Genomic DNA, 17,999 nt, shown 5'->3' with positions numbered 1-17,999 from the left:
GGCCCGTTTGAAGAAACTTGTGCTCTAACCCTAACCCTAACCCTAACACCTAGGGTTAGGGTTAACTTTTAAAGTCTCATAACCCGATAACAAAGCACGATATTTGAAATCCGTTTTCAGTTTCAAACTCCTGGCCAAAAGACTTTTCGAATGAGCCCAAGTTTGGCCCGTTTGAAGAATGGTTAGGGTTAGGGTTAGGGTTAGGATCAACACCTAGGGTTAGGGTTAGGGTTAACTTTTAAAGTCTCATAACTCGATAACAAAGCACGATATTTGAAATCCGTTTTCAGTTTCAAACTCCTGGCCAAAAGACCTTTCGAATGAGCCCAAGTTTGGCCCGTTTGAAGAAACTTGTGCTCTAACCCTAACCCTAACCCTAACACCTAGGGTTAGGGTTAACTTTTAAAGTCTCATAACCCGATAACAAAGCACGATATTTGAAATCCGTTTTCAGTTTCAAACTCCTGGCCAAAAGACCTTTCGAATGAGCCCAAGTTTGGCCCGTTTGAAGAATGGTTAGGGTTAGGGTTAGGGTTAGGATCAACACCTAGGGTTAGGGTTAGGGTTAACTTTTAAAGTCTCATAACTCGATAACAAAGCACGATATTTGAAATCCGTTTTCAGTTTCAAACTCCTGGCCAAAAGACCTTTCGAATGAGCCCAAGTTTGGCCCGTTTGAAGAAACTTGTGCTCTAACCCTAACCCTAACCCTAACACCTAGGGTTAGGGTTAGGGTTAACTTTTAAAGTCTCATAACCCGATAACAAAGCACGATATTTGAAATCCGTTTTCAGTTTCAAACTCCTGGCCAAAAGACCTTTCGAATGAGCCCAAGTTTGGCCCGTTTGAAGAATGGTTAGGGTTAGGGTTAGGGTTAGGATCAACACCTAGGGTTAGGGTTAGGGTTAACTTTTAAAGTCTCATAACTCGATAACAAAGCACGATATTTGAAATCCGTTTTCAGTTTCAAACTCCTGGCCAAAAGACCTTTCGAATGAGCCCAAGTTTGGCCCGTTTGAAGAAACTTGTGCTCTAACCCTAACCCTAACCCTAACACCTAGGGTTAGGGTTAGGGTTAACTTTTAAAGTCTCATAACCCGATAACAAAGCACGATATTTGAAATCCGTTTTCAGTTTCAAACTTCTGGCCAAAAGACCTTTCGAATGAGCCCAAGTTTGGCCCGTTTGAAGAATGGTTAGGGTTAGGGTTAGGGTTAGGATCAACACCTAGGGTTAGGGTTAGGGTTAACTTTTAAAGTCTCATAACTCGATAACAAAGCACGATATTTGAAATCCGTTTTCAGTTTCAAACTCCTGGCCAAAAGACCTTTCGAATGAGCCCAAGTTTGGCCCGTTTGAAGAAACTTGTGCTCTAACCCTAACCCTAACCCTAACACCTAGGGTTAGGGTTAACTTTTAAAGTCTCATAACCCGATAACAAAGCACGATATTTGAAATCCGTTTTCAGTTTCAAACTCCTGGCCAAAAGACCTTTCGAATGAGCCCAAGTTTGGCCCGTTTGAAGAATGGTTAGGGTTAGGGTTAGGGTTAGGATCAACACCTAGGGTTAGGGTTAGGGTTAACTTTTAAAGTCTCATAACTCGATAACAAAGCACGATATTTGAAATCCGTTTTCAGTTTCAAACTCCTGGCCAAAAGACCTTTCGAATGAGCCCAAGTTTGGCCCGTTTGAAGAAACTTGTGCTCTAACCCTAACCCTAACCCTAACACCTAGGGTTAGGGTTAACTTTTAAAGTCTCATAACCCGATAACAAAGCACGATATTTGAAATCCGTTTTCAGTTTCAAACTCCTGGCCAAAAGACCTTTCGAATGAGCCCAAGTTTGGCCCGTTTGAAGAATGGTTAGGGTTAGGGTTAGGGTTAGGATCAACACCTAGGGTTAGGGTTAGGGTTAACTTTTAAAGTCTCATAACTCGATAACAAAGCACGATATTTGAAATCCGTTTTCAGTTTCAAACTCCTGGCCAAAAGACCTTTCGAATGAGCCCAAGTTTGGCCCGTTTGAAGAAACTTGTGCTCTAACCCTAACCCTAACCCTAACACCTAGGGTTAGGGTTAGGGTTAACTTTTAAAGTCTCATAACCCGATAACAAAGCACGATATTTGAAATCCGTTTTCAGTTTCAAACTTCTGGCCAAAAGACCTTTCGAATGAGCCCAAGTTTGGCCCGTTTGAAGAATGGTTAGGGTTAGGGTTAGGGTTAGGATCAACACCTAGGGTTAGGGTTAGGGTTAACTTTTAAAGTCTCATAACTCGATAACAAAGCACGATATTTGAAATCCGTTTTCAGTTTCAAACTCCTGGCCAAAAGACCTTTCGAATGAGCCCAAGTTTGGCCCGTTTGAAGAATGGTTAGGGTTAGGGTTAGGATCAACACCTAGGGTTAGGGTTAGGGTTAACTTTTAAAGTCTCATAACTCGATAACAAAGCACGATATTTGAAATCCGTTTTCAGTTTCAAACTCCTGGCCAAAAGACCTTTCGAATGAGCCCAAGTTTGGCCCGTTTGAAGAATGGTTAGGGTTAGGGTTAGGATCAACACCTAGGGTTAGGGTTAGGGTTAACTTTTAAAGTCTCATAACTCGATAACAAAGCACGATATTTGAAATCCGTTTTCAGTTTCAAACTCCTGGCCAAAAGACCTTTCGAATGAGTCCAAGTTTGGCCCGTTTGAAGAAACTTGTGCTCTAACCCTAACCCTAACCCTAACACCTAGGGTTAGGGTTAGGGTTAACTTTTAAAGTCTCATAACCCGATAACAAAGCACGATATTTGAAATCCGTTTTCAGTTTCAAACTCCTGGCCAAAAGACCTTTCGAATGAGCCCAAGTTTGGCCCGTTTGAAGAATGGTTAGGGTTAGGGTTAGGGTTAGGATCAACACCTAGGGTTAGGGTTAACTTTTAAAGTCTCATAACTCGATAACAAAGCACGATATTTGAAATCCGTTTTCAGTTTCAAACTCCTGGCCAAAAGACCTTTCGAATGAGCCCAAGTTTGGCCCGTTTGAAGAATGGTTAGGGTTAGGGTTAGGATCAACACCTAATGTTAGGGTTAGGGTTAACTTTTAAAGTCTCATAACCCGATAACAAAGCACGATATTTGAAATCCGTTTTCAGTTTCAAACTCCTGGCCAAAAGACCTTTCGAATGAGCCCAAGTTTGGCCCGTTTGAAGAAACTTGTGCTCTAACCCTAACCCTAACCCTAACACCTAGGGTTAGGGTTAGGGTTAACTTGTAAAGTCTCATAACCCGATAACAAAGCACGATATTTGAAATCCGTTTTCAGTTTCAAACTCCTGGCCAAAAGACCTTTCGAATGAGCCCAAGTTTGGCCCGTTTGAAGAAACTTGTGCTCTAACCCTAACCCTAACCCTAACACCTAGGGTTAGGGTTAGGGTTAACTTTTAAAGTCTCATAACCCGATAACAAAGCACGATATTTGAAATCCGTTTTCAGTTTCAAACTCCTGGCCAAAAGACCTTTCGAATGAGCCCAAGTTTGGCCCGTTTGAAGAATGGTTAGGGTTAGGGTTAGGGTTAGGGTTAGGATCAACACCTAGAGTTAGGGTTAGGGTTAACTTTTAAAGTCTCATAACTCGATAACAAAGCACGATATTTGAAATCCGTTTTCAGTTTCAAACTCCTGGCCAAAAGACCTTTCGAATGAGCCCAAGTTTGGCCCGTTTGAAGAAACTTGTGCTCTAACCCTAACCCTAACCCTAACACCTAGGGTTAGGGTTAGGGTTAACTTTTAAAGTCTCATAACCCGATAACAAAGCACGATATTTGAAATCCGTTTTCAGTTTCAAACTCCTGGCCAAAAGACCTTTCGAATGAGCCCAAGTTTGGCCCGTTTGAAGAATGGTTAGGGTTAGGGTTAGGGTTAGGATCAACACCTAGGGTTAGGGTTAGGGTTAACTTTTAAAGTCTCATAACTCGATAACAAAGCACGATATTTGAAATCCGTTTTCAGTTTCAAACTCCTGGCCAAAAGATCTTTCGAATGAGCCCAAGTTTGGCCCGTTTGAAGAAACTTGTGCTCTAACCCTAACCCTAACCCTAACACCTAGGGTTAGGGTTAGGGTTAACTTTTAAAGTCTCATAACTCGATAACAAAGCACGATATTTGAAATCCGTTTTCAGTTTCAAACTCCTGGCCAAAAGACCTTTCGAATGAGCCCAAGTTTGGCCCGTTTGAAGAATGGTTAGGGTTAGGGTTAGGGTTAGGATCAACACCTAGGGTTAGGGATAGGGTTAACTTTTAAAGTCTCATAACTCGATAACAAAGCACGATATTTGAAATCCGTTTTCAGTTTCAAACTCCTGGCCAAAAGACCTTTCGAATGAGCCCAAGTTTGGCCCGTTTGAAGAATGGTTAGGGTTAGGGTTAGGGTTAGGATCAACACCTAGGGTTAGGGTTAGGGTTAACTTTTAAAGTCTCATAACTCGATAACAAAGCACGATATTTGAAATCCGTTTTCAGTTTCAAACTCCTGGCCAAAAGATCTTTCGAATGAGCCCAAGTTTGGCCCGTTTGAAGAAACTTGTGCTCTAACCCTAACCCTAACCCTAACACCTAGGGTTAGGGTTAGGGTTAACTTTTAAAGTCTCATAACTCGATAACAAAGCACGATATTTGAAATCCGTTTTCAGTTTCAAACTCCTGGCCAAAAGACCTTTCGAATGAGCCCAAGTTTGGCCCGTTTGAAGAATGGTTAGGGTTAGGGTTAGGGTTAGGATCAACACCTAGGGTTAGGGATAGGGTTAACTTTTAAAGTCTCATAACTCGATAACAAAGCACGATATTTGAAATCCGTTTTCAGTTTCAAACTCCTGGCCAAAAGACCTTTCGAATGAGCCCAAGTTTGGCCCGTTTGAAGAAACTTGTGCTCTAACCCTAACCCTAACCCTAACACCTAGGGTTAGGGTTAGGGTTAACTTTTAAAGTCTCATAACTCGATAACAAAGCACGATATTTGAAATCCGTTTTCAGTTTCAAACTCCTGGCCAAAAGACCTTTCGAATGTGCCCAAGTTGTGCCCGTTTGAAGAAACTTGTGCTCTAACCCTAACCCTAACCCTAACACCTAGGGTTAGGGTTAGGGTTAACTTTTAAAGTCTCATAACCCGATAACAAAGCACGATATTTGAAATCCGTTTTCAGTTTCAAACTCCTGGCCAAAAGACCTTTCGAATGAGCCCAAGTTTGGCCCGTTTGAAGAATGGTTAGGGTTAGGGTTAGGGTTAGGATCAACACCTAGGGTTAGGGTTAGGGTTAACTTTTAAAGTCTCATAACTCGATAACAAAGCACGATATTTGAAATCCGTTTTCAGTTTCAAACTCCTGGCCAAAAGACCTTTCGAATGAGCCCAAGTTTGGCCCGTTTGAAGAAACTTGTGCTCTAACCCTAACCCTAACCCTAACACCTAGGGTTAGGGTTAGGGTTAACTTTTAAAGTCTCATAACCCGATAACAAAGCACGATATTTGAAATCCGTTTTCAGTTTCAATCTCCTGGCCAAAAGACCTTTCGAATGAGCCCAAGTTTGGCCCGTTTGAAGAATGGTTAGGGTTAGGGTTAGGGTTAGGATCAACACCTAGGGTTAGGGTTAGGGTTAACTTTTAAAGTCTCATAACTCGATAACAAAGCACGATATTTGAAATCCGTTTTCAGTTTCAAACTCCTGGCCAAAAGACCTTTCGAATGAGCCCAAGTTTGGCCCGTTTGAAGAATGGTTAGGGTTAGGGTTAGGGTTAGGATCAACACCTAGGGTTAGGGATAGGGTTAACTTTTAAAGTCTCATAACTCGATAACAAAGCACGATATTTGAAATCCGTTTTCAGTTTCAAACTCCTGGCCAAAAGACCTTTCGAATGAGCCCAAGTTTGGCCCGTTTGAAGAAACTTGTGCTCTAACCCTAACCCTAACCCTAACACCTAGGGTTAGGGTTAGGGTTAACTTTTAAAGTCTCATAACTCGATAACAAAGCACGATATTTGAAATCCGTTTTCAGTTTCAAACTCCTGGCCAAAAGACCTTTCGAATGTGCCCAAGTTTGGCCCGTTTGAAGAAACTTGTGCTCTAACCCTAACCCTAACCCTAACACCTAGGGTTAGGGTTAGGGTTAACTTTTAAAGTCTCATAACCCGATAACAAAGCACGATATTTGAAATCCGTTTTCAGTTTCAAACTCCTGGCCAAAAGACCTTTCGAATGAGCCCAAGTTTGGCCCGTTTGAAGAATGGTTAGGGTTAGGGTTAGGGTTAGGATCAACACCTAGGGTTAGGGTTAGGGTTAACTTTTAAAGTCTCATAACTCGATAACAAAGCACGATATTTGAAATCCGTTTTCAGTTTCAAACTCCTGGCCAAAAGACCTTTCGAATGAGCCCAAGTTTGGCCCGTTTGAAGAATGGTTAGGGTTAGGGTTAGGGTTAGGATCAACACCTAGGGTTAGGGTTAGGGTTAACTTTTAAAGTCTCATAACTCGATAACAAAGCACGATATTTGAAATCCGTTTTCAGTTTCAAACTCCTGGCCAAAAGACCTTTCGAATGAGCCCAAGTTTGGCCCGTTTGAAGAATGGTTAGGGTTAGGGTTAGGGTTAGGATCAACACCTAGGGTTAGGGTTAGGGTTAACTTTTAAAGTCTCATAACTCGATAACAAAGCACGATATTTGAAATCCGTTTTCAGTTTCAAACTCCTGGCCAAAAGACCTTTCGAATGAGCCCAAGTTTGGCCCGTTTGAAGAAACTTGTGCTCTAACCCTAACCCTAACCCTAACACCTAGGGTTAGGGTTAGGGTTAACTTTTAAAGTCTCATAACCCGATAACAAAGCACGATATTTGAAATCCGTTTTCAGTTTCAAACTCCTGGCCAAAAGACCTTTCGAATGAGCCCAAGTTTGGCCCGTTTGAAGAAACTTGTGCTCTAACCCTAACCCTAACCCTAACACCTAGGGTTAGGGTTAGGGTTAACTTTTAAAGTCTCATAACTCGATAACAAAGCACGATATTTGAAATCCGTTTTCAGTTTCAAACTCCTGGCCAAAAGACCTTTCGAATGAGCCCAAGTTTGGCCCGTTTGAAGAAACTTGTGCTCTAACCCTAACCCTAACCCTAACACCTAGGGTTAGGGTTAGGGTTAACTTTTAAAGTCTCATAACCCGATAACAAAGCACGATATTTGAAATCCGTTTTCAGTTTCAAATTCCTGGCCAAAAGACCTTTCGAATGAGCCCAAGTTTGGCCCGTTTGAAGAATGGTTAGGGTTAGGGTTAGGGTTAGGATCAACACCTAGGGTTAGGGTTAGGGTTAACTTTTAAAGTCTCATAACTCGATAACAAAGCACGATATTTGAAATCCGTTTTCAGTTTCAATCTCCTGGCCAAAAGACCTTTCGAATGAGCCCAAGTTTGGCCCGTTTGAAGAATGGTTAGGGTTAGGGTTAGGGTTAGATTCAACACCTAGGGTTAGGGTTAGGGTTAACTTTTAAAGTCTCATAACTCGATAACAAAGCACGATATTTGAAATCCGTTTTCAGTTTCAAACTCCTGGCCAAAAGACCTTTCGAATGAGCCCAAGTTTGGCCCGTTTGAAGAATGGTTAGGGTTAGGGTTAGGATCAACACCTAGGGTTAGGGATAGGGTTAACTTTTAAAGTCTCATAACTCGATAACAAAGCACGATATTTGAAATCCGTTTTCAGTTTCAAACTCCTGGCCAAAAGACCTTTCGAATGTGCCCAAGTTTGGCCCGTTTGAAGAAACTTGTGCTCTAACCCTAACCCTAACCCTAACACCTAGGGTTAGGGTTAGGGTTAACTTTTAAAGTCTCATAACCCGATAACAAAGCACGATATTTGAAATCCGTTTTCAGTTTCAAACTCCTGGCCAAAAGACCTTTCGAATGAGCCCAAGTTTGGCCCGTTTGAAGAATGGTTAGGGTTAGGGTTAGGGTTAGGATCAACACCTAGGGTTAGGGTTAGGGTTAACTTTTAAAGTCTCATAACTCGATAACAAAGCACGATATTTGAAATCCGTTTTCAGTTTCAAACTCCTGGCCAAAAGACCTTTCGAATGAGCCCAAGTTTGGCCCGTTTGAAGAATGGTTAGGGTTAGGGTTAGGGTTAGGATCAACACCTAGGGTTAGGGTTAGGGTTAACTTTTAAAGTCTCATAACTCGATAACAAAGCACGATATTTGAAATCCGTTTTCAGTTTCAAACTCCTGGCCAAAAGACCTTTCGAATGAGCCCAAGTTTGGCCCGTTTGAAGAATGGTTAGGGTTAGGGTTAGGGTTAGGATCAACACCTAGGGTTAGGGTTAGGGTTAACTTTTAAAGTCTCATAACTCGATAACAAAGCACGATATTTGAAATCCGTTTTCAGTTTCAAACTCCTGGCCAAAAGACCTTTCGAATGAGCCCAAGTTTGGCCCGTTTGAAGAAACTTGTGCTCTAACCCTAACCCTAACCCTAACACCTAGGGTTAGGGTTAGGGTTAACTTTTAAAGTCTCATAACCCGATAACAAAGCACGATATTTGAAATCCGTTTTCAGTTTCAAACTCCTGGCCAAAAGACCTTTCGAATGAGCCCAAGTTTGGCCCGTTTGAAGAAACTTGTGCTCTAACCCTAACCCTAACCCTAACACCTAGGGTTAGGGTTAGGGTTAACTTTTAAAGTCTCATAACTCGATAACAAAGCACGATATTTGAAATCCGTTTTCAGTTTCAAACTCCTGGCCAAAAGACCTTTCGAATGAGCCCAAGTTTGGCCCGTTTGAAGAAACTTGTGCTCTAACCCTAACCCTAACCCTAACACCTAGGGTTAGGGTTAGGGTTAACTTTTAAAGTCTCATAACCCGATAACAAAGCACGATATTTGAAATCCGTTTTCAGTTTCAAATTCCTGGCCAAAAGACCTTTCGAATGAGCCCAAGTTTGGCCCGTTTGAAGAATGGTTAGGGTTAGGGTTAGGGTTAGGATCAACACCTAGGGTTAGGGTTAGGGTTAACTTTTAAAGTCTCATAACTCGATAACAAAGCACGATATTTGAAATCCGTTTTCAGTTTCAAACTCCTGGCCAAAAGACCTTTCGAATGAGCCCAAGTTTGGCCCGTTTGAAGAATGGTTAGGGTTAGGGTTAGGGTTAGGATCAACACCTAGGGTTAGGGTTAGGGTTAACTTTTAAAGTCTCATAACTCGATAACAAAGCACGATATTTGAAATCCGTTTTCAGTTTCAAACTCCTGGCCAAAAGACCTTTCGAATGAGCCCAAGTTTGGCCCGTTTGAAGAATGGTTAGGGTTAGGGTTAGGGTTAGGATCAACACCTAGGGTTAGGGTTAGGGTTAACTTTTAAAGTCTCATAACTCGATAACAAAGCACGATATTTGAAATCCGTTTTCAGTTTCAAACTCCTGGCCAAAAGACCTTTCGAATGAGCCCAAGTTTGGCCCGTTTGAAGAAACTTGTGCTCTAACCCTAACCCTAACCCTAACACCTAGGGTTAGGGTTAGGGTTAACTTTTAAAGTCTCATAACCCGATAACAAAGCACGATATTTGAAATCCGTTTTCAGTTTCAAACTCCTGGCCAAAAGACCTTTCGAATGAGCCCAAGTTTGGCCCGTTTGAAGAAACTTGTGCTCTAACCCTAACCCTAACCCTAACACCTAGGGTTAGGGTTAGGGTTAACTTTTAAAGTCTCATAACTCGATAACAAAGCACGATATTTGAAATCCGTTTTCAGTTTCAAACTCCTGGCCAAAAGACCTTTCGAATGAGCCCAAGTTTGGCCCGTTTGAAGAAACTTGTGCTCTAACCCTAACCCTAACCCTAACACCTAGGGTTAGGGTTAGGGTTAACTTTTAAAGTCTCATAACCCGATAACAAAGCACGATATTTGAAATCCGTTTTCAGTTTCAAATTCCTGGCCAAAAGACCTTTCGAATGAGCCCAAGTTTGGCCCGTTTGAAGAATGGTTAGGGTTAGGGTTAGGGTTAGGATCAACACCTAGGGTTAGGGTTAGGGTTAACTTTTAAAGTCTCATAACTCGATAACAAAGCACGATATTTGAAATCCGTTTTCAGTTTCAATCTCCTGGCCAAAAGACCTTTCGAATGAGCCCAAGTTTGGCCCGTTTGAAGAATGGTTAGGGTTAGGGTTAGGGTTAGATTCAACACCTAGGGTTAGGGTTAGGGTTAACTTTTAAAGTCTCATAACTCGATAACAAAGCACGATATTTGAAATCCGTTTTCAGTTTCAAACTCCTGGCCAAAAGACCTTTCGAATGAGCCCAAGTTTGGCCCGTTTGAAGAATGGTTAGGGTTAGGGTTAGGATCAACACCTAGGGTTAGGGATAGGGTTAACTTTTAAAGTCTCATAACTCGATAACAAAGCACGATATTTGAAATCCGTTTTCAGTTTCAAACTCCTGGCCAAAAGACCTTTCGAATGTGCCCAAGTTTGGCCCGTTTGAAGAAACTTGTGCTCTAACCCTAACCCTAACCCTAACACCTAGGGTTAGGGTTAGGGTTAACTTTTAAAGTCTCATAACCCGATAACAAAGCACGATATTTGAAATCCGTTTTCAGTTTCAAACTCCTGGCCAAAAGACCTTTCGAATGAGCCCAAGTTTGGCCCGTTTGAAGAATGGTTAGGGTTAGGGTTAGGGTTAGGATCAACACCTAGGGTTAGGGTTAGGGTTAACTTTTAAAGTCTCATAACTCGATAACAAAGCACGATATTTGAAATCCGTTTTCAGTTTCAAACTCCTGGCCAAAAGACCTTTCGAATGAGCCCAAGTTTGGCCCGTTTGAAGAAACTTGTACTCTTATCCTAACCCTAACCCTAACACCTAGGGTTAGGGTTAGGGTTAACTTGTAAAGTCTCATAACCCGATAACAAAGCACGATATTTGAAATCCGTTTTCAGTTTCAAACTCCTGGCCAAAAGACCTTTCGAATGAGCCCAAGTTTGGCCCGTTTGAAGAATGGTTAGGGTTAGGGTTAGGGTTAGGATCAACACCTAGGGTTAGGGTTAGGGTTAACTTTTAAAGTCTCATAACTCGATAACAAAGCACGATATTTGAAATCCGTTTTCAGTTTCAAACTCCTGGCCAAAAGACCTTTCGAATGAGCCCAAGTTTGGCCCGTTTGAAGAAACTTGTGCTCTAACCCTAACCCTAACCCTAACACCTAGGGTTAGGGTTAGGGTTAACTTTTAAAGTCTCATAACCCGATAACAAAGCACGATATTTGAAATCCGTTTTCAGTTTCAAACTCCTGGCCAAAAGACCTTTCGAATGAGCCCAAGTTTGGCCCGTTTGAAGAATGGTTAGGGTTAGGGTTAGGGTTAGGATCAACACCTAGGGTTAGGGTTAGGGTTAACTTTTAAAGTCTCATAACTCGATAACAAAGCACGATATTTGAAATCCGTTTTCAGTTTCAAACTCCTGGCCAAAAGACCTTTCGAATGAGCCCAAGTTTGGCCCGTTTGAAGAAACTTGTGCTCTAACCCTAACCCTAACCCTAACACCTAGGGTTAGGGTTAGGGTTAACTTTTAAAGTCTCATAACCCGATAACAAAGCACGATATTTGAAATCCGTTTTCAGTTTCAAACTCCTGGCCAAAAGACCTTTCGAATGAGCCCAAGTTTGGCCCGTTTGAAGAATGGTTAGGGTTAGGGTTAGGGTTAGGATCAACACCTAGGGTTAGGGTTAGGGTTAACTTTTAAAGTCTCATAACTCGATAACAAAGCACGATATTTGAAATCCGTTTTCAGTTTCAAACTCCTGGCCAAAAGACCTTTCGAATGAGCCCAAGTTTGGCCCGTTTGAAGAAACTTGTACTCTTACCCTAACCCTAACCCTAACACCTAGGGTTAGGGTTAGGGTTAACTTGTAAAGTCTCATAACCCGATAACAAAGCACGATATTTGAAATCCGTTTTCAGTTTCAAACTCCTGGCCAAAAGACCTTTCGAATGAGCCCAAGTTTGGCCCGTTTGAAGAATGGTTAGGGTTAGGGTTAGGGTTAGGATCAACACCTAGGGTTAGGGTTAGGGTTAACTTTTAAAGTCTCATAACTCGATAACAAAGCACGATATTTGAAATCCGTTTTCAGTTTCAAACTCCTGGCCAAAAGACCTTTCGAATGAGCCCAAGTTTGGCCCGTTTGAAGAAACTTGTGCTCTAACCCTAACCCTAACCCTAACACCTAGGGTTAGGGTTAGGGTTAACTTTTAAAGTCTCATAACCCGATAACAAAGCACGATATTTGAAATCCGTTTTCAGTTTCAAACTCCTGGCCAAAAGACCTTTCGAATGAGCCCAAGTTTGGCCCGTTTGAAGAATGGTTAGGGTTAGGGTTAGGGTTAGGATCAACACCTAGGGTTAGGGTTAGGGTTAACTTTTAAAGTCTCATAACTCGATAACAAAGCACGATATTTGAAATCCGTTTTCAGTTTCAAACTCCTGGCCAAAAGACCTTTCGAATGAGCCCAAGTTTGGCCCGTTTGAAGAAACTTGTGCTCTAACCCTAACCCTAACCCTAACACCTAGGGTTAGGGTTAGGGTTAACTTTTAAAGTCTCATAACCCGATAACAAAGCACGATATTTGAAATCCGTTTTCAGTTTCAAACTCCTGGCCAAAAGACCTTTCGAATGAGCCCAAGTTTGGCCCGTTTGAAGAATGGTTAGGGTTAGGGTTAGGGTTAGGGTTAGGATCAACACCTAATGTTAGGGTTAGGGTTAACTTTTAAAGTCTCATAACCCGATAACAAAGCACGATATTTGAAATCCGTTTTCAGTTTCAAACTCCTGGCCAAAAGACCTTTCGAATGAGCCCAAGTTTGGCCCGTTTGAAGAAACTTGTGCTCTAACCCTAACCCTAACCCTAACACCTAGGGTTAGGGTTAGGGTTAACTTGTAAAGTCTCATAACCCGATAACAAAGCACGATATTTGAAATCCGTTTTCAGTTTCAAACTCCTGGCCAAAAGACCTTTCGAATGAGCCCAAGTTTGGCCCGTTTGAAGAATGGTTAGGGTTAGGGTTAGGGTTAGGATCAACACCTAGGGTTAGGGTTAGGGTTAACTTTTAAAGTCTCATAACTCGATAACAAAGCACGATATTTGAAATCCGTTTTCAGTTTCAAACTCCTGGCCAAAAGACCTTTCGAATGTGCCCAAGTTTGGCCCGTTTGAAGAAACTTGTGCTCTAACCCTAACCCTAACACCTAGGGTTAGGGTTAGGGTTAACTTTTAAAGTCTCATAACCCGATAACAAAGCACGATATTTGAAATCCGTTTTCAGTTTAAAAAAATCCTTGCCAAAAGACCTTTCGAATGAGCCCAAGTTTGGCCCGTTTGAAGAATGGTTAGGGTTAGGGTTAGGGTTAGGATCAACACCTAGGGTTAGGGTTAGGGTTAGGGTTAACTTTTAAAGTCTCATAACTCGATAACAAAGCACGATATTTGAAATCCGTTTTCAGTTTCAAACTCCTGGCCAAAAGACCTTTCGAATGAGCCCAAGTTTGGCCCGTTTGAAGAAACTTGTGCTCTAACCCTAACCCTAACCCTAACACCTAGGGTTAGGGTTAGGGTTAACTTTTAAAGTCTCATAACCCGATAACAAAGCACGATATTTGAAATCCGTTTTCAGTTTCAAACTCCTGGCCAAAAGACCTTTCGAATGAGCCCAAGTTTGGCCCGTTTGAAGAATGGTTAGGATTAGGGTTAGGGTTAGGATCAACACCTAGGGTTAGGGTTAGGGTTAACTTTTAAAGTCTCATAACTCGATAACAAAGCACGATATTTGAAATCCGTTTTCAGTTTCAAACTCCTGGCCAAAAGACCTTTCGAATGAGCCCAAGTTTGGCCCGTTTGAAGAAACTTGTGCTCTAACCCTAACCCTAACCCTAACACCTAGGGTTAGGGTTAGGGTTAACTTTTAAAGTCTCATAACCCGATAACAAAGCACGATATTTGAAATCCGTTTTCAGTTTCAAACTCCTGGCCAAAAGACCTTTCGAATGAGCCCAAGTTTGGCCCGTTTGAAGAATGGTTAGGGTTAGGGTTAGGGTTAGGGTTAGGATCAACACCTAGAGTTAGGGTTAGGGTTAACTTTTAAAGTCTCATAACCCGATAACAAAGCACGATATTTGAAATCCGTTTTCAGTTTCAAACTCCTGGCCAAAAGACCTTTCGAATGAGCCCAAGTTTGGCCCGTTTGAAGAAACTTGTGCTCTAACCCTAACCCTAACCCTAACACCTAGGGTTAGGGTTAGGGTTAACTTGTAAAGTCTCATAACCCGATAACAAAGCACGATATTTGAAATCCGTTTTCAGTTTCAAACTCCTGGCCAAAAGACCTTTCGAATGAGCCCAAGTTTGGCCCGTTTGAAGAATGGTTAGGGTTAGGGTTAGGGTTAGGATCAACACCTAGGGTTAGGGTTAGGGTTAACTTTTAAAGTCTCATAACTCGATAACAAAGCACGATATTTGAAATCCGTTTTCAGTTTCAAACTCCTGGCCAAAAGATCTTTCGAATGAGCCCAAGTTTGGCCCGTTTGAAGAAACTTGTGCTCTAACCCTAACCCTAACCCTAACACCTAGGGTTAGGGTTAGGGTTAACTTTTAAAGTCTCATAACTCGATAACAAAGCACGATATTTGAAATCCGTTTTCAGTTTCAAACTCCTGGCCAAAAGACCTTTCGAATGAGCCCAAGTTTGGCCCGTTTGAAGAATGGTTAGGGTTAGGGTTAGGGTTAGGATCAACACCTAGGGTTAGGGATAGGGTTAACTTTTAAAGTCTCATAACTCGATAACAAAGCACGATATTTGAAATCCGTTTTCAGTTTCAAACTCCTGGCCAAAAGACCTTTCGAATGAGCCCAAGTTTGGCCCGTTTGAAGAAACTTGTGCTCTAACCCTAACCCTAACCCTAACACCTAGGGTTAGGGTTAGGGTTAACTTTTAAAGTCTCATAACTCGATAACAAAGCACGATATTTGAAATCCGTTTTCAGTTTCAAACTCCTGGCCAAAAGACCTTTCGAATGTGCCCAAGTTTGGCCCGTTTGAAGAAACTTGTGCTCTAACCCTAACCCTAACCCTAACACCTAGGGTTAGGGTTAGGGTTAACTTTTAAAGTCTCATAACCCGATAACAAAGCACGATATTTGAAATCCGTTTTCAGTTTCAAACTCCTGGCCAAAAGACCTTTCGAATGAGCCCAAGTTTGGCCCGTTTGAAGAATGGTTAGGGTTAGGGTTAGGGTTAGGATCAACACCTAGGGTTAGGGTTAGGGTTAACTTTTAAAGTCTCATAACTCGATAACAAAGCACGATATTTGAAATCCGTTTTCAGTTTCAAACTCCTGGCCAAAAGACCTTTCGAATGAGCCCAAGTTTGGCCCGTTTGAAGAAACTTGTGCTCTAACCCTAACCCTAACCCTAACACCTAGGGTTAGGGTTAGGGTTAACTTTTAAAGTCTCATAACCCGATAACAAAGCACGATATTTGAAATCCGTTTTCAGTTTCAATCTCCTGGCCAAAAGACCTTTCGAATGAGCCCAAGTTTGGCCCGTTTGAAGAATGGTTAGGGTTAGGGTTAGGGTTAGGATCAACACCTAGGGTTAGGGTTAGGGTTAACTTTTAAAGTCTCATAACTCGATAACAAAGCACGATATTTGAAATCCGTTTTCAGTTTCAAACTCCTGGCCAAAAGACCTTTCGAATGAGCCCAAGTTTGGCCCGTTTGAAGAATGGTTAGGGTTAGGGTTAGGGTTAGGATCAACACCTAGGGTTAGGGATAGGGTTAACTTTTAAAGTCTCATAACTCGATAACAAAGCACGATATTTGAAATCCGTTTTCAGTTTCAAACTCCTGGCCAAAAGACCTTTCGAATGAGCCCAAGTTTGGCCCGTTTGAAGAAACTTGTGCTCTAACCCTAACCCTAACCCTAACACCTAGGGTTAGGGTTAGGGTTAACTTTAAAAGTCTCATAACTCGATAACAAAGCACGATATTTGAAATCCGTTTTCAGTTTCAAACTCCTGGCCAAAAGACCTTTCGAATGTGCCCAAGTTTGGCCCGTTTGAAGAAACTTGTGCTCTAACCCTAACCCTAACCCTAACACCTAGGGTTAGGGTTAGGGTTAACTTTTAAAGTCTCATAACCCGATAACAAAGCACGATATTTGAAATCCGTTTTCAGTTTCAAACTCCTGGCCAAAAGACCTTTCGAATGAGCCCAAGTTTGGCCCGTTTGAAGAATGGTTAGGGTTAGGGTTAGGGTTAGGATCAACACCTAGAGTTAGGGTTAGGGTTAACTTTTAAAGTCTCATAACTCGATAACAAAGCACGATATTTGAAATCCGTTTTCAGTTTCAAACTCCTGGCCAAAAGACCTTTCGAATGAGCCCAAGTTTGGCCCGTTTGAAGAAACTTGTGCTCTAACCCTAACCCTAACCCTAACACCTAGGGTTAGGGTCAGGGTTAACTTTTAAAGTCTCATAACTCGATAACAAAGCACGATATTTGAAATCCGTTTTCAGTTTCAAACTCCTGGCCAAAAGACCTTTCGAATGAGCCCAAGTTTGGCCCGTTTGAAGAAACTTGTGCTCTAACCCTAACCCTAACCCTAACACCTAGGGTTAGGGTTAGGGTTAACTTTTAAAGTCTCATAACCCGATAACAAAGCACGATATTTGAAATCCGTTTTCAGTTTCAAATTCCTGGCCAAAAGACCTTTCGAATGAGCCCAAGTTTGGCCCGTTTGAAGAATGGTTAGGGTTAGGGTTAGGGTTAGGATCAACACCTAGGGTTAGGGTTAGGGTTAACTTTTAAAGTCTCATAACTCGATAACAAAGCACGATATTTGAAATCCGTTTTCAGTTTCAATCTCCTGGCCAAAAGACCTTTCGAATGAGCCCAAGTTTGGCCCGTTTGAAGAATGGTTAGGGTTAGGGTTAGGGTTAGATTCAACACCTAGGGTTAGGGTTAGGGTTAACTTTTAAAGTCTCATAACTCGATAACAAAGCACGATATTTGAAATCCGTTTTCAGTTTCAAACTCCTGGCCAAAAGACCTTTCGAATGAGCCCAAGTTTGGCCCGTTTGAAGAATGGTTAGGGTTAGGGTTAGGGTTAGGATCAACACCTAGGGTTAGGGATAGGGTTAACTTTTAAAGTCTCATAACTCGATAACAAAGCACGATATTTGAAATCCGTTTTCAGTTTCAAACTCCTGGCCAAAAGACCTTTCGAATGAGCCCAAGTTTGGCCCGTTTGAAGAAACTTGTGCTCTAACCCTAACCCTAACCCTAACACCTAGGGTTAGGGTTAGGGTTAACTTGTAAAGTCTCATAACCCGATAACAAAGCACGATATTTGAAATCCGTTTTCAGTTTCAAACTCCTGGCCAAAAGACCTTTCGAATGAGCCCAAGTTTGGCCCGTTTGAAGAATGGTTAGGGTTAGGGTTAGGGTTAGGATCAACACCTAGGGTTAGGGTTAGGGTTAACTTTTAAAGTCTCATAACTCGATAACAAAGCACGATATTTGAAATCCGTTTTCAGTTTCAAACTCCTGGCCAAAAGATCTTTCGAATGAGCCCAAGTTTGGCCCGTTTGAAGAAACTTGTGCTCTAACCCTAACCCTAACCCTAACACCTAGGGTTAGGGTTAGGGTTAACTTTTAAAGTCTCATAACCCGATAACAAAGCACGATATTTGAAATCCGTTTTCAGTTTCAAACTCCTGGCCAAAAGACCTTTCGAATGAGCCCAAGTTTGGCCCGTTTGAAGAATGGTTAGGGTTAGGGTTAGGGTTAGGGTTAGGATCAACACCTAGAGTTAGGGTTAGGGTTAACTTTTAAAGTCTCATAACCCGATAACAAAGCACGATATTTGAAATCCGTTTTCAGTTTCAAACTCCTGGCCAAAAGACCTTTCGAATGAGCCCAAGTTTGGCCCGTTTGAAG

This window comes from Branchiostoma lanceolatum, chromosome 4 (genome assembly GCF_035083965.1).
Source record: "Branchiostoma lanceolatum isolate klBraLanc5 chromosome 4, klBraLanc5.hap2, whole genome shotgun sequence".
Taxonomy (NCBI): domain Eukaryota; kingdom Metazoa; phylum Chordata; class Leptocardii; order Amphioxiformes; family Branchiostomatidae; genus Branchiostoma; species Branchiostoma lanceolatum.
Note: the sequence above shows the minus strand (reverse complement) of the source record.